This window comes from Lolium rigidum, chromosome 3, assembly GCF_022539505.1.
Source record: "Lolium rigidum isolate FL_2022 chromosome 3, APGP_CSIRO_Lrig_0.1, whole genome shotgun sequence".
In the NCBI taxonomy this organism is placed as follows: Eukaryota; Viridiplantae; Streptophyta; class Magnoliopsida; order Poales; family Poaceae; genus Lolium; species Lolium rigidum.
In genome coordinates this window covers 302,621,401-302,635,790 of record NC_061510.1, presented here as the reverse complement: position 1 = coordinate 302,635,790, position 14,390 = coordinate 302,621,401, and the positions used below count along the sequence as shown (strand labels likewise).

Sequence of the window (14,390 nt, the reverse complement as noted above, 5' to 3'; positions counted from 1 at the left end):
GCGGGTCCACATGTCAGTCTCTAAAACTCGTTTCGGGGGTGGCCAGCTAGTGTGCAAAATATCTTCACCGCGCCCGAAACCCTACCTCACCCAATCGCTCCCATCTCCTCCCCAATCCCCTCTCGTTTCCACGCCCTATCTCCAACCGAGAAGAACAGGGCAGCGGCGGCGGCGCCGACCAAGCGCCCGGGCGGCGGAGCCGAGCGCGTGCCTGAAGACGGCGGCGGCGAAGGCGCGCCGGCCGAGCGCGCGCTTGGGCCACGACGGCAAGCACGAGCACGCGCCTGAGCGACGGCAGCGACTGCGGCCGCGCGCGCCTGGAGACGGCAGCGGCGAAGGCGCGCCGGCGGCGGCGAGCGCGCGGCTGGAAACGGCGGCGGCAAGCGTGTGCCTGCGCGACGGCAGCGACTGCGGCAGCGATGGCGAGCGCGCGACTGGAGATAGCGCGCGCGTGGTTGGTCGGACGAGCACGACCGCGTGCGCGGGGGAGAGGGATATGAGTTCATCTGCCCCGTCGCTAACAGCCTACAACTGACCATCCTCAGGCCGGCGAAATAATCATCCTCCAAGGGCCGGCGAAATGGTAATTTTGCCTTCTGATTTGCGTCGGCTCTACCGCTTTGAGTAATGCGCAGTGCGGTGCAGCGGTGGCAACCGCGCCATTCCGACAGGTTCCCGTTGTTCAATTTATTTTATCTGAATCATGGTCGTTGTTCTATTCCGATATGAGTTCATCTGCCCCGTCGCTAACAGCCTACAAGGATCTGGTAGAATTGTCTGGCATTGCGTTGGATATTCCAGCTCCCTGATTGGGGCAACTGATTTCGAGTCCAGGCACATCCAATTATGTTTATCCTTCGTCTATGCAGCATGATTGCAATATTTCGGCATTAGTCTAAATAAATGCAAATGTATTTTCGTCAGAGGCTCCCATAGATGATAGCAAGCATAACTGAGATAAGTTAATTTCTACCTTTCAGGGGACGAAAGTTAATATTATAGTAGGCTCACATGTATGGGCTGAAGATGCTGACATTGCCTGGGTTGATGGAGAGGTCGTTAAGATCAATGGCGAAGAGGCCGAGATCCAAGCAACCAATGGGAAAAAGGAAAGTTGCGTTGAACAATTCTGCTCCTTTTTTTTATATAGGAATTCATTCTGATATAATACTGCTACTTATATGTAAGTGTCACAATTTTAGATCATTGCAAATTTGTCGAAATTATATCCTAAAGATATGGAAGCAGCTACCGGTGGAGTTGATGACATGACCAAGCTCTCCTATCTCCATGAGCCAGGAGTTTTGCAGAATCTGGCGATCAGGTATGAACTTAATGAAATCTATGTATGTTTGCTGTGGTTATGTCAGCCATACTATCTGGGTTTAAAGTTTGAAACTCACTTGATGTTTTGTATGGCTGATATGTCTTCATTTGGGCAGACATACACTGGAAATATTCTCATTGCTGTCAATCCTTTCCAAAGGTTGCCGCATTTATATGACCCACATATGATGCAACAGTATAAGGGGCACCATTTGGAGAGTTAAGTCCACATGTTTTCGCTGTCGAAGGTGTCACATACAGGTACGCAAACATAACCAAAATCAGACCTTGGTTCCATCGATACACCGCTCGCAGGTACCCTCGAATCCTCTCTCCCTTCCCGATCTACGTACTCACCTCCCCTCTTTTGATTCCATACATATGACTTCTCTTTCTTCTCTCTGCAGATTCTTTCAATATATGCTTATGAGGTGTTTGATGGAACTACAACCAGGTGTTCATTCTCAGTAATTTGTATTTTTCTAAACTTTTTGTCACGTCAAAAATAACAAGTTCAGAGCGTCTAGCTTCCATGTTCTGTATTGATGGAGACCATGAAGTTTCTAATCCATATTTATTCATGGATTTCTATTTATCTCTATAAAACAAGGAGGTGCATCATCTTTTATTATCTATCTTCTTAGCTTTCTTCATTCTTTAGTGCCATATATCTCATCTGGAACAAAATGCAGGACAATGAAGATGGTGTTGTGTTGCTTTGTACATGTGAGCAACATATTGCAGAAATGTTTTCTGCACGCGAGGATATGGCCCATTTATACAATCAAGCATCAATGGTTACAAGAGAATGGTAAGGTTTTAGCTTCTGGTAGGAAAATCTCTTTTTCATCTGCCTCACATGTCCATTGGTATCGTGCACCCACCATTCTTGCGCAAACTTATGTTAGCAACAACTTTCCATGTTTGTTTTGTAGGATGTTGCCATTTCCGCTCTTGGTTTTGGTCCTCTTATGTAAGGCTTCGGTGGCAGTCTTTTGTTTCCCTTTTAATTAGAATAATTAATATGTATGATGTCCAACATGAACCACTGAAAATGTACTGGTTTTTTCCTTGCATCACATCATGGTAAAATATTTGAAGTTTCTTTTCATGGTTGAAGCATAGCTTGAATCTGCTAGACCATTGCAGTTTTATAAGGGAAAGGATTTCTATTACAAAATATTAATTCTTGAGTTATAAGTGTATATCATTTCCTAAGACTGAATTTTTTATATATTTTTGGGTCCTGGAAATTGATTGGTTGAGCTTCCTGTAATTTTGCATTTGTTGCAGTCTCCCAGTACTAATTAGCTACTATAAAATTATATTGCTCATAATAAGAAGAAAAATATCCGAACCTTCTATTTGTTAGGGCTGATTTTAAAACTTAGATAAGATGTCTACACCCCAATATATACAAAGAACAATTCACGCTACATGGGAGCTCTAATGTTTTGCAGCCACTTATTATTTCTTCTTTGAGATTTGTTTAATTCTAATAATTTATTTGGTAGGGCTGTACAAGAGTTGTCCGGTATGCATAGCTGCACTAATTCTTGACAAGCCAAGTTAGTTATTCTGTTGTTTTCCCCATCCGATGGATTAATACTGGAAAAATCATGCCCCATTTGACTGATCCGAAGCATCCGCAGATCCATGAATATGCCTTCCTTGCTTTTACTGCTCGTGTAAGTATTTGTGCTTCCGTATCTGAATAGCGCTGTCTATGTTTCAGAATTATCTTGCAAAATATGGTAGGTACGATGGCAGGGTTTCGATTTGAGTTTCTCTAAATTTGAAATGCTAGGAATAATATTGTACCAACAGCTTTCTTCTCGAAATTACTTTGTATTATTCTTTACGAAAAGAGTTCACGAAATAGGTTAAAGAATGGACGTTACGACTTCAGTGGCTTTCTTTGCTGTAATTAGTTTGAATTATTTTTTATGGATAGAGTTCAGGAAATAGGTTAATGATAGTTTTCCCTTGGCATGAACCAATCAAGATGATAGTTAAAAGTTAAAAGAGTGTCCAGATAAATAAAAGGGCCTTCTTGTATGAATTAGTTGGTCTTTTGATGAGAGGTTTATGAATGTGATGCCTACTAGAATTGTAAAAGAGACATGATAAAGGCTTCACAGTTTCATCGGTATTTCTTTCGTTACACTCAAGTGAAATCTGACATGGGACTATTATTCTTGGTTGAAGGCGCTATTTTTGGTTGACAATTATTTTTCGTCCGGATGAACTAGGTTCTGAGCAGCGTGTACTAGAAAGCATGATCCGGGTTTAATGTATTGTCTACTCCGTGTAAGAAATTTAACTTGATGAATATGAGTGATGTCTTTTTCTTGCTTATATATGTTTGTTTTTTAATACAACACTATTACCATAAGAAGGTAGCCTCATTAATATTGTCATTTATGTGAAACAAATCTACATGTATTGTGGTAGGAGTATAAAAGAGAGACATATGTTCACCTCACCATGCTCTCTAGACGGAATCATCACAAAGATTGCGAAGGCTGATAGGACACTCGGGTTGGATCTATTTTGGTTAGAGGACAAATGATACAAGCATATCAGATATAGTCTCCCATGATACATGTTAATTTGATTTTCCTTTTTATGATGGATTCCGGGGCTGAATTACCGCTGAGTGGTTAGTGATGGGGTTGATTTTCTTGATGTTATGCCTTTTTGTTTGGTACAAATTTAGTTCCGAAATGCTAATTGGTTATAAACTAAATCATTGTTTCCTCATCATAAAGGAACAACATTTTGGTTCTCCGTGCAATCCAGCGATTGCTCTTTAGGCTTATTGAGAAGAGTTGAGGCCTATTGCCATGCTGCCCAAGATTACAGACCAAGTTACCGGTATAGGCTACACAGAGCAGTTTTTGCCCTCTGCCCTTAACTTGACCTAAAATTTGTGAACTAATCCATGGGGAGTACTTGAGAAAAATCTATATTCAAATTAGTGAAGCACCAATATGGATTGTAATTGTTTACTCGTATGAGTAGCATTTTGCTAAGTAGTATTTGGCAATTGCCTAAAATTATCTTTAGTTTGTATTGTTAGTTCATGGAACTTTGCGGCAAGCTAATTCTGTCCCACCATGGAAGCTCACTTCCGTGAGGAAATTGTTTGATATTCAATGATGTGCCCTTTCCCAAAAACCTTAATCGTGAATTCTAGAAAATAACCTTAATTGGTGTTCCTCCACACAGTTGTAAACTAAGCGGTATGATTGGATGGTATTTGATGTTGAATGCTACTCCAAAGAAAGGCATCTCATATGTTTGGAGGAGTATTTTCTCAAAGGCCTGAATTTTCTGAAAATAGGATTCATCTCGCCGAGTGGGCAATGGTGAAAACATAAGCGTCTGATCAGATCCATCGATTCCTAGAGGGAGCACACTCAAAATCAAGGCATGTGAATCCGTTGGCTAGAAGATGAGATGTGGAGCTTTCCCGACAACACTTTGGCCTCGAAGATGCTGATATTATTCTCAAGATTCATGTCCAAGAAGACACAGGTGAGTTCCTGTCATGCCATCATGATAAAAGAAGTGTTAATTCATGGTAAACCAGCTTATAAAGTGGCAGAAAAAGAATCATCTTCAGGACTAACCTCTACTTCTAATGCAGAGGAAAAGAAATCTTGCTTTTACCGGAAAAAGCTATGACGCTCTCTCTCTTTCCCAATAAGGTGTTCAGCCTACCCCTAAGAATGAAGCTTTTCAGGAAAGAAAGGTATTCATATTTATACTAGATGCCTGTTTTGCTATAAATTTGATGAGGATGGATGCCACATATTCTTTAAGTGTAAAAAAGAAAAAACTGTGAAACGCCTCTCTTCTTGGACATGACAGACTTAGTTTAATATCCTGCTCCGACTCAAAAAAGTTGTCAGGGGAATTTTTAAACTGAAATAGGAGTTTCTAATGTTTTGCCCTATCTTATGATTGTTTCGGTGGCAGTAGAAATAAGGTAAAACAAATTGTGAATTTATAGGGCTGCAATGTCACCGTCATTTGAATCATACACAACAATAGTTTGTTTTGTTATATCACATGATTATTTTTTCCTTCTGAGAGGTCTCATATTAAAAGTTTTCTTTTCAAATATAATGCAAGTAAATCCTTTGGAAAAACTCAATCTGACAACAAAAAATAAACATAGGGAATTTACCATGGGATTTCAATGCTCTCGGTGCGCTGAAGAATTATGCCGTATATCAGTATATAGAATTATCAGAACTGTTACTGATTTTTGTTTCCTTTACAGGAATGCTGGCATGATGCAAAAATAAAATAGCTCACACACCAACCACGCAAGTGTTGTTTCAGTATTAACATATTTCAGATCTCACCATAACTTCTTCCCAGCTCATGTGTGTCTTTTAATGCAATATCGCCAAAATTCATTGAACCAATTGGATAATTCTATTACTGTAGTACCAGTCTGCACTCCCCATTGCTAAATTCGCATAGTAGAAACCTTTGGCACGTTGTGTTTTGTCATCAATCCAAGAAAAAAGGCCCCGATGTCTAAGATTCTGTACTGTCATTTAAATTATATACTTCGTGAAGTTTAGCTGATCAGGATTATGAATGGCATGCTTTAATGAAATTGTTCATTCTATTGTAACTAATTGTACACACATTTATTGCATCATGAATAAAGTCTATTTTCTGATATATAGCTTTGTTATGTTTGGTTTTAAATCATGCATTGTTCCACGATAACTTTGAATTATGAAAAGGTCTGGACATAGCTTTGCTTAGTTTGGGTTAAGTGGTCTCTAAAATCCTAGCCTGCTGTTGCAACCTAACAAACTGGTATGAGGAATGCATATATCAACCAACATTGTTTCAGTCTATTTGATAGATACTTCGTCACAGTTTCACCATGTATCAAGTGGTTAAGAACAAGTGGTGTGGCCTGTAGCCAAAGTTCCAGAAGTACTATTCTTAATACTTGGATTGGATATTAATTGGATTGGATGGAAAATCGGCATGGTGGCCAAAATCTGCTTGCTACCGCGACCTGGAATGGCAAATATGCTCTGCGGACAATCTAGCAATCGGCCCTACTTCCTTGAGAGGTCACGGACTGATACTGATTCAGCTGGCTGGCAAGACAACCATTACCTTCTCATCTAACCTGCTACCTCTCCAAGCTTCTAGCACTGCAGAACAAGCAACTTTGTTAGCCGGTAGCTCACCACATATTGTATAAGCAATGTGATCATCAGTGCATCATCGGTTATTGGCCTCCACAATGTCATTCAGCATAGAGAAATAAAAATAAGCATTTATTTCCTTTATTTCTGAATTTTTCAGTCACCACATATTTCTGAATTTTGCATTCACCAAGGAAAGTCTGTCAACTCTGAAGCTACCTGCTGCAACTATGGTCAGCTTCTAAGCAACATATTGTGGTCTCTGCTCATCACATGCTACCACCTCCAGGATGTTGCGGCCACCTACACTGATCTTTGTCCTAGGCTGCGGATGCAACGAACAACATACATGATACATGGATCTCAGTTTGAGAGAGCCAAGTCACTAGGATATGCTGGTCTTTTCCAGCGTATGTAGATTGTTTGTGGTGGTGTAGCGGGATTCTTTCGGTGAAATGTAGTGGTCCTGGACATCATTGCAGTCGTCGAGGACTCTGATGCAGCCGATAATTTCGGCTTGAGAGAAGGAGACTAGGGAGAGGAATGGTAGGGGGTGTTCGGTGTTGTTTGGGTGGTTTTCACACAATCGCCCAATGAATGCGCCAAGAGGTAGGCATGTTTATATAAAAATAGCTATGGCACACCGGTCCCTGGAGTTGAATCAGATGGTTGTTGATGGAGGAAAGCGGGGATGCACGAAAGCAGGTGGATTCATAGGATACGACGACTATTTTCATTTGGTAAATGAAAAAAACATGTTATCATTTACCCACGTCATTTTCATCGCTGTTATACAGACCGCTAATCAATGCGAATTTCACGGGATCGTGCGCCAAGGCGCACATTTATATCTAGTATATTTAAATTGTGCCTTCTATAGAAAGTTATTGTACACTTCGGCCTCCTCCTAAAAAAAGAAGTATTTTGTTGCTTGTTTCATCTAGAGAAATATAACATGCTGCAACCTGCATGTATCGGTCGGAAACTCATAATTTAGTTGCTGACTGAAGAATCTTCCCGTTCAATTGTTACGCCGACTTCCTTGCTTGGGTATAACTGAAAGCTGCTAGTACGCAAGCTGGCTTCTCCTTCCGGTTTTATTAGTGTTCAGTTTCAGCACGACTGGATATTTGTGTACTATTTCAAGTCGCCCACCACAATAACGTGCTACCGGGAGCATTTCATCTAGTCTGTTCTCGTTTTTCTGTTGCATTTTTCATTTTGAGAAAGAAAGTCTTCCTATTACAAATCGTTTACTTGTCAGCTCATGTTTTCCAACCGAAGGTGGATTTTATAACAGTGGTAGAGGTTGAGTTCGTTAGATGTCCACGGAACGAGCAAAGTAGTGGCTCATACCGCAATTCAATCCGTGTTAGGTCGACGCGGTGCTTAGTAGCCAAATCCAAAATTAAAGAAATCTTTGGTATCGTTAGGTTCTAGGCTTCTAGCCTGTGGGAGTCAATAACTATCGTTAGGAATTAGTTAATTAAGGTCAAATATATATATGGTTGCTGTCAACTGTTATCGATTGGTTCTTGTAGCTCTGCCGTGCGGTTGAGCTGTACATGATTTGTGAGACAAAGGATTTGGGGAACGCTCGACACCCAATAGGGTTGGCGTTGGTTTATATTTATAGTGTACAAGAGTTACAATACATGTACAAATACGGAAGCTATTATATACAGTCTAACACCCTCCCTCAATCTTAACCGTGTTATCGAACATCCAACAGGTTAAGATTGCGCCTACAACCTTGAAACAATGGCAAGGACAGCGGCTTGGTGAAGATGTCTGCAAGTTGATCCTTAGAAGAGATAAACCTGACTCGCAGTAGCTTCCGTGCAACACGTTCCCTCACAAAGTGATAGTCAACTTCGATGTGTTTTGTTCGGGCATGAAACACTGGGTTAGACGACAAATAAGTTGCACCGATGTTATCACACCAAAGAATAGGAGACTGAGACTGCGAAACCCGCAGTTCACGCAGTAGGGACTGAACCCAAATCAACTCAGCTGTAGCATCACCAACAGCCTTATACTCAGCTTCTGTACTGCTTCGGGACACTGTAGCTTGCTTACGAGCACTCCAGGCAATCAGATTTGAGCCAAAGAATACTGCATATCCCCCCGTTGATCGCCGATCATCAGGATTGCCAGCCCAATCAGCATCAGAATACGCAGAAAGCAAGCACGAAGAAGCAGAAGACAGACGCAGTCCATAGGACACAGTATGGCGAACATAGCGCAAAATACGCTTCACAGCAGTCCAGTGTGTATCCCTCGGTGAGTGTAGATACTGACAGACGCGGTTCACAGCATAGGATATGTCAGGCCGAGTGAGAGTGAGATACTGCAGTCCACCAACAACACTGCGGTACTCAGTAGCATCCTCAGCAGACAAAAGAGTGCCACCATCAGAAGTAAGGGGATCAGTCACAGACATAGGTGTGAGAGCAGGCTTACACTGAAGCATGCCAGCACGTCGCAGGAGATCCTCTGAATACTTCTTCTGAGTCATAGAAAGGCCGGTATCATCATGAGTGACCTCCAGACCCAAGAAATAGTGAAGCTTGCCAAGATCCTTCACAGCAAAGGCCGTCCGAAGAGAGGACACCAGGCGGTCAGCAGCAGGGACCGAGGAACTGACAAGGATGATATCATCAACGTAGACCAGGATGTACATGGTAACTCGGGGTCGCTGAAACAGAAACAATGATGTGTCTGCTGTAGAGGGAATGAACCCAAGAGCTCGGAGAGCTGTACCGAGACGCGCATGCCAAGCACGAGGGGCCTGCTTGAGGCCATAAAGAGCCTTCACCAGGCGACAGAGATGGGCAGGCCGGTCTGGATCCGCAAAGCCAGGAGGCTGGCGCATATAAACCTCCTCATCAAGGACACCATGCAGAAAAGCATTCTGTACATCCAACTGACGAAGAGACCAACCACGGGTAACAGCCAGTGAGAGAAGCACACGGATGGTAGTAGGCTTCACAACAGGACTAAAGGTATCCTCGTAGTCAAGACCATAGCGCTGCTTGAAACCCTTCGCAACAAGACGTGCCTTGTATCGCTCAATGGACCCATCAGCATGCTTCTTGACTTTGAAAACCCATTTACAATCAATAATGTTGACACCTGGCTTGGGAGGAACAAGAGTCCAAGTATCATTCTTGAGGAGTGCCTGATATTCCAGTTCCATGGCACTGCGCCAGTGGCCTTGGTACCGCATGTGGTGCACACCCAGGGCCGGCCACGGCCACCCGTCGTGGTCGCAGGTCGCGGCTGCGAGGCCGGCTGCTTAGGCGGCTGCGGAAGGGACCCACTGGGCGGGCGGGGTTGCTGCTGCTGGTTGCGTCCGCCACGGTATGCAGCGTTGGCGGAGGCGTCAAAGGATGGACCATCCGGGCGGCGAGCTCCAATGCGTTGCTCCGTGTTGAGGAGGCGTGCATACAGATCATGGGCACTAATCGGATTAGTGCTATCGCGCCCTTCAACATTCTCTACCAGAGAGTCATAGTCCTCGCCAAGGCCCTTGAGAATATACCCAATGAATTCAGAATCACGAAGGGGCTGACCAATGGAAGACAGTATATCAGCCAGCTCTTTAGCCTCATTGTAATAAGTTGTCACAGATTTATCCAGTTTCTTGAGATCACCAAGTTTATTGCGAATAGCCATGGACCGCGCCATGGACTGAGAGGAGAAACTGGCATCAAGGGTACTCCAGGCCTGGTGCGAGGTGGCAGCAAAGAGTACCATGCCCGCCACAGTCGGCATAAGAGATCACTGGATAGCGCTGAGGATAGCCTGATCCTGCGCCGTCCATTGCCGATGAGCCGGGTTTGGTATCGCCATTGGTGTACCATCAGGAGCAAGCATCTGAAGCATAGGCGGTGGGCACGGGATGGTGCCATCAACATAGCCGTCAAGATAGTAACTGCGCGAGAAGGGGAGCACTTGAGCTCGCCACACCGGGTAGTTGTCGTGGTTGAGCTTGACGGTCACAAGGTGTGCCGGATGTACGGAGCGGCGGGTCACGCACAGGGCCAGCCTCATGTGTGACAGGGGCTGGCAGCACATAGGCTGCGGGAGGCGTGGCCAAGGCCGGAGGTGGAGAGTGGGCACCATATGCCATGGGCGGGGCGCCGTAGAAGAGGGGCTGCCCGTAGAGGCCCGCACCATATTGTATGTGCGTCGGGGCCAGGGCAGGGGTGGACGAGGAGGCGGGCGTCGGAGCAGCGACGAACGGAGCCAGGGCAGCCGTCCCTGGAGCCGGTGCGGGGGACGGCGCGGGCGCGATCGGCCCGGCCACGCCAGGCAATGGAGGAGGGACCGCGATCGGCCCTGTTCCGCCAGACGAAGGAGGAGGGACCGCGATCGAATCGGCTACAGCAGGCGATGATGAACCAGCCGACCGATGGAGCGGCCCGACCACGGCAGGCACCGACGCAGCGGCCGAAGCAAACGGCCATGGAGCACGAGGGGCAGCACCCAAGAAGAGACCAGCCGAGGTGGTGATCGGGGCGCTGCTAAGCGGTGGCGGCGTGCCGCCGGCGAGAAGCGCCGCAAGAAACGGCGACACAAGGGGCCGCGACGAAGAGGAGGCCATCGCAGCGGTGGTGGAGGTGGTCGAGGCGGCGGGGCGCGGCGGCGGCCGAGGAGGCGGCGGCGGCGGCGCACGTGAGGGCAGCGGAAGACATGACCTAAACCTAGTCTGATACCATGTGAGACAAAGGATTTGGGGAACGCTCGACACCCAATAGGGTTGGCGTTGGTTTATATTTATAGTGTACAAGAGTTACAATACATGTACAAATACGGAAGCTATTATATACAGTCTAACATGATTGAATGAGGAACCGCTCCCCCAGTAAGAATTTCGATTATTGATTCTGATACACCAAGAACAGAGAGGCATGCCACTATGCCCGAATGTGCTGCTTGCACACAAAGCATGCTGGGTCCCAGTGCATTTGATAATGTACTTCTTCTATTTCAAATTATTAACTCAATTTCATCTAGAATACATATGTATCTATATGTGTTTTAAGGTGTAGATAAATGTATGTCAAAATAAATCTGAATCAATTAAAACAGACGCAATACGTTTTTTTAACTTACTCTACCGACTCAACTTTGGTTTTTGGGTTTTGTACTGATCGATGGAATAATTTTTTTTGTGGGGAGCAATTACCTAGATGTGTCGCCAAGAGATACAGATTGTAAGATGACTGCACACTGATAATATGATTGCAACAATAGTGATAGGATTCACAAAGTGATCCCTGTAACAATAATTAACCCCTTGTATCAATGTATATGTTAACCTTATGTGCCCATCCGATTCTAGTGAAATGGATTGCCGGAAGGGCATTTTATTGTAGAAGAAATAGAATGACAAGTAGCCTCTCGTGATAAGGTTAGGAAAGTGAGCTACCCATCGATCGTGGCATCACCGTCATGGTGACCCACTGGATTCGAGCTCACAATTAAGTTCAGTTTGCCAATATAAGTTTACTATAGTACATTTGATTCGAGGTCGCACTTGCACCAGTACTCGTTTCAAAATAAAAATCTTAAAAAATTTGAATACTGATGGCTAAAAGTACAACTTTCTCATACCAGAGTCTCAAGTGTAGACTTTTTAAGAATAAGAAATAATTTATGCGCATGTCCATACTTTCATCTCAAATCCAAAAAATGATCTTTGAACTTCCAACTTTAACCACTAAATAATTGCAAGCGCTCCACGCTAATAAGTATTTTAAACTTATGATCCACACTGGTTAGCCAGCTACCAAATATGTTAGCAACACACTACATGATGGGTATAAGGTAAAACCTACTTGAATGTCCGACCATATAGATCTAGCAACATTGCACTGGAAGAAGTGTTTAATATTCTCGTCATGGTGACAAAATACACAATTTGTACTTCTGTACCAATTACGTCTTATAATATCGTATTTAGTGATAATTACTCCTCTACAAAGATACTACGCGAAAACCTTATTCTCGGTGGGTTAGAGACGTTTTATGTTTGAATTCTGCCTTCTATAAGAATATGTTATGTCTCGACATACTCTCGAAAAAAGAGAATATCTCATTGCTTGTTTGAGCTGGAGGAATAATGGTGAAATGTCTTTGTCCCGTGCATGGACCTCCTGTGCACGGGGTCATTCAGTATCACTAGGTTTCACAACGTTTCATCAGTTGCACTATACAAAAATGTTAATGAAACATGCTGATATACATAGGCGTAAATCTCGGCTAAAACATGCACGGGACCTCTCGTGCATAGGATAATTGGTGCGTTCATCTACAACCTGCACATAACCGACGGAATCTAATATTCAGTTGATGATTGAAGATTCTTTCCGTTTAATTGTTATGCCGACCTCTTTGTTCGGGGTAACTGAAAGCCGCTAGTATGCAAGCTGGCTCCCTCCGGATTTGTTAGTGTTCTGTTTCAGCCTGGTTGGATATGTTATGTAGTTTTTCAAATTGCTCACCAGCACTGGGAGCATTTCGTTTGGTAGTTTGTTTTCACCTTGTTAAATTTCTTTTTGAGAAAGAAAGTCTTTCTGTTACATATCGTTTACTACACTGGTGGAAAAACAGGCTTCCGGGAAGCCCCATAAGTCGCGAAGGTAAAGGAACCGCGACTAATGGGGTCTTTAGTCGCGGTTCGTGTGGCGAACCGCGACCAAAGGCCTGGGCCCAGGGTGCACGTGGGGGGCTTTAGTCGCGGTTGGCCAGCCCAACCGCGACTAAAGGTGCCCGAAGGCCTTTAGTCGCGGTTGGCCAGGCCAACCGGGACTAAAGCCCCTCCCCTATATATACCCATCCAGCGAGCCAACACTTAGCCATTTGGAGCCATTCTCTTCACAAACTTCACAAGTGAGTGTTAGGTTTGCTTTTGGTTCCTCTTATGCACATAAGGTGTTTGATGAAATGCCCCAAGAGCATGAAACAAACATGATATGAAGTGTTGGAGTCACACTTGAGCTTTCTCATTTATTTTTTCCTCCTCGATCGCGGTTAGCAACTTGAACCTTTGATATGTGTCATTGATAAAATATGCATGTGTGTGTAGTTCATTAATTGTTTAATTTATATTGTTTGTAGCTAGTTAGTTTAACAAATGCATGATGGTTAATTATATATTTTATATTATAATAATGCAGATGAATCGGCAATGGATGTACGGTAACCGACTCTCCGGCGAGTTCAATACGGGTTTGAAAGATTTCCTCGTAGTGGCTAATGCGAACAAGCGGGGGGTTTTGTTATCTGTCCATGTGTTAAGTGTAAGAATCGGAAGGGTTACTCTTCCTCAAGAGATGTTCACATGCACCTGCTTCGGCACGGTTTCATGCCAAGCTATAATTGTTGGACCAAGCATGGAGAAAGAGGGGTTATAATGGAAGAAGATGAAGAAGGGGATGATTTCAATGATGAAAGCTATCTTTCTCATTTCGGTGATACTTTCATGGAGGATGCTGAAGGTGAAGGGGAAGGTGAAGAAGAGGCACGTGATGATCCCGTTGATGATCTTGGTCGGACCATTGCCGATGCACGGAGACGCTGCGAAACTGAAAAAGAGAGGGAGAATTTGGATCGCATGTTAGAGGATCACAGGAAGGCGCTGTACCCCGGATGCGATGATGGTCTGAAAAAGCTGGGCTGCACACTGGATTTGCTGAGATGGAAGGCACGAGGCAGGTGTAGCTGACTCGGCATTTGAAAACTTGCTGAAAATGTTGAAGAATATGTTTCCAAAGAATAACGAGTTGCCCGCCACTACGTACGAAGCAAAGAAGGTTGTCTGCCCTCTAGGTTTAGAGGTTCGAAGATACATGCATGCATCAACGA

At 44.2% G+C, this 14,390-nt stretch overlaps 2 long non-coding RNA genes across 4 annotated transcripts; both read left to right on the top strand.

Annotated features, from left to right (window-relative positions):
* The first annotated feature begins 456 nt into the window (after positions 1-456).
* LOC124699766 lies at positions 457-4,671 on the top strand. 3 transcript variants are annotated; one of them, XR_007001510.1, is made up of 7 exons: positions 457-583; positions 981-1,324; positions 1,443-1,641; positions 1,734-1,780; positions 2,019-2,137; positions 2,262-2,299; positions 4,558-4,671. It is a non-coding gene; the product is annotated as an uncharacterized LOC124699766 (long non-coding RNA). The 3 variants fall into 3 exon arrangements; XR_007001512.1 differs by lacking the exon at positions 4,558-4,671 and adding an exon at positions 2,841-2,858; XR_007001511.1 differs by lacking the exon at positions 4,558-4,671 and having other exon boundaries at positions 2,262-2,363.
* A 331-nt stretch (positions 4,672-5,002) lies between these two features.
* On the top strand, positions 5,003-5,940 carry LOC124699765. The gene is made up of 2 exons (XR_007001509.1): positions 5,003-5,083; positions 5,618-5,940. It is a non-coding gene; the product is annotated as an uncharacterized LOC124699765 (long non-coding RNA).
* The last annotated feature ends 8,450 nt before the right edge of the window (positions 5,941-14,390 follow it).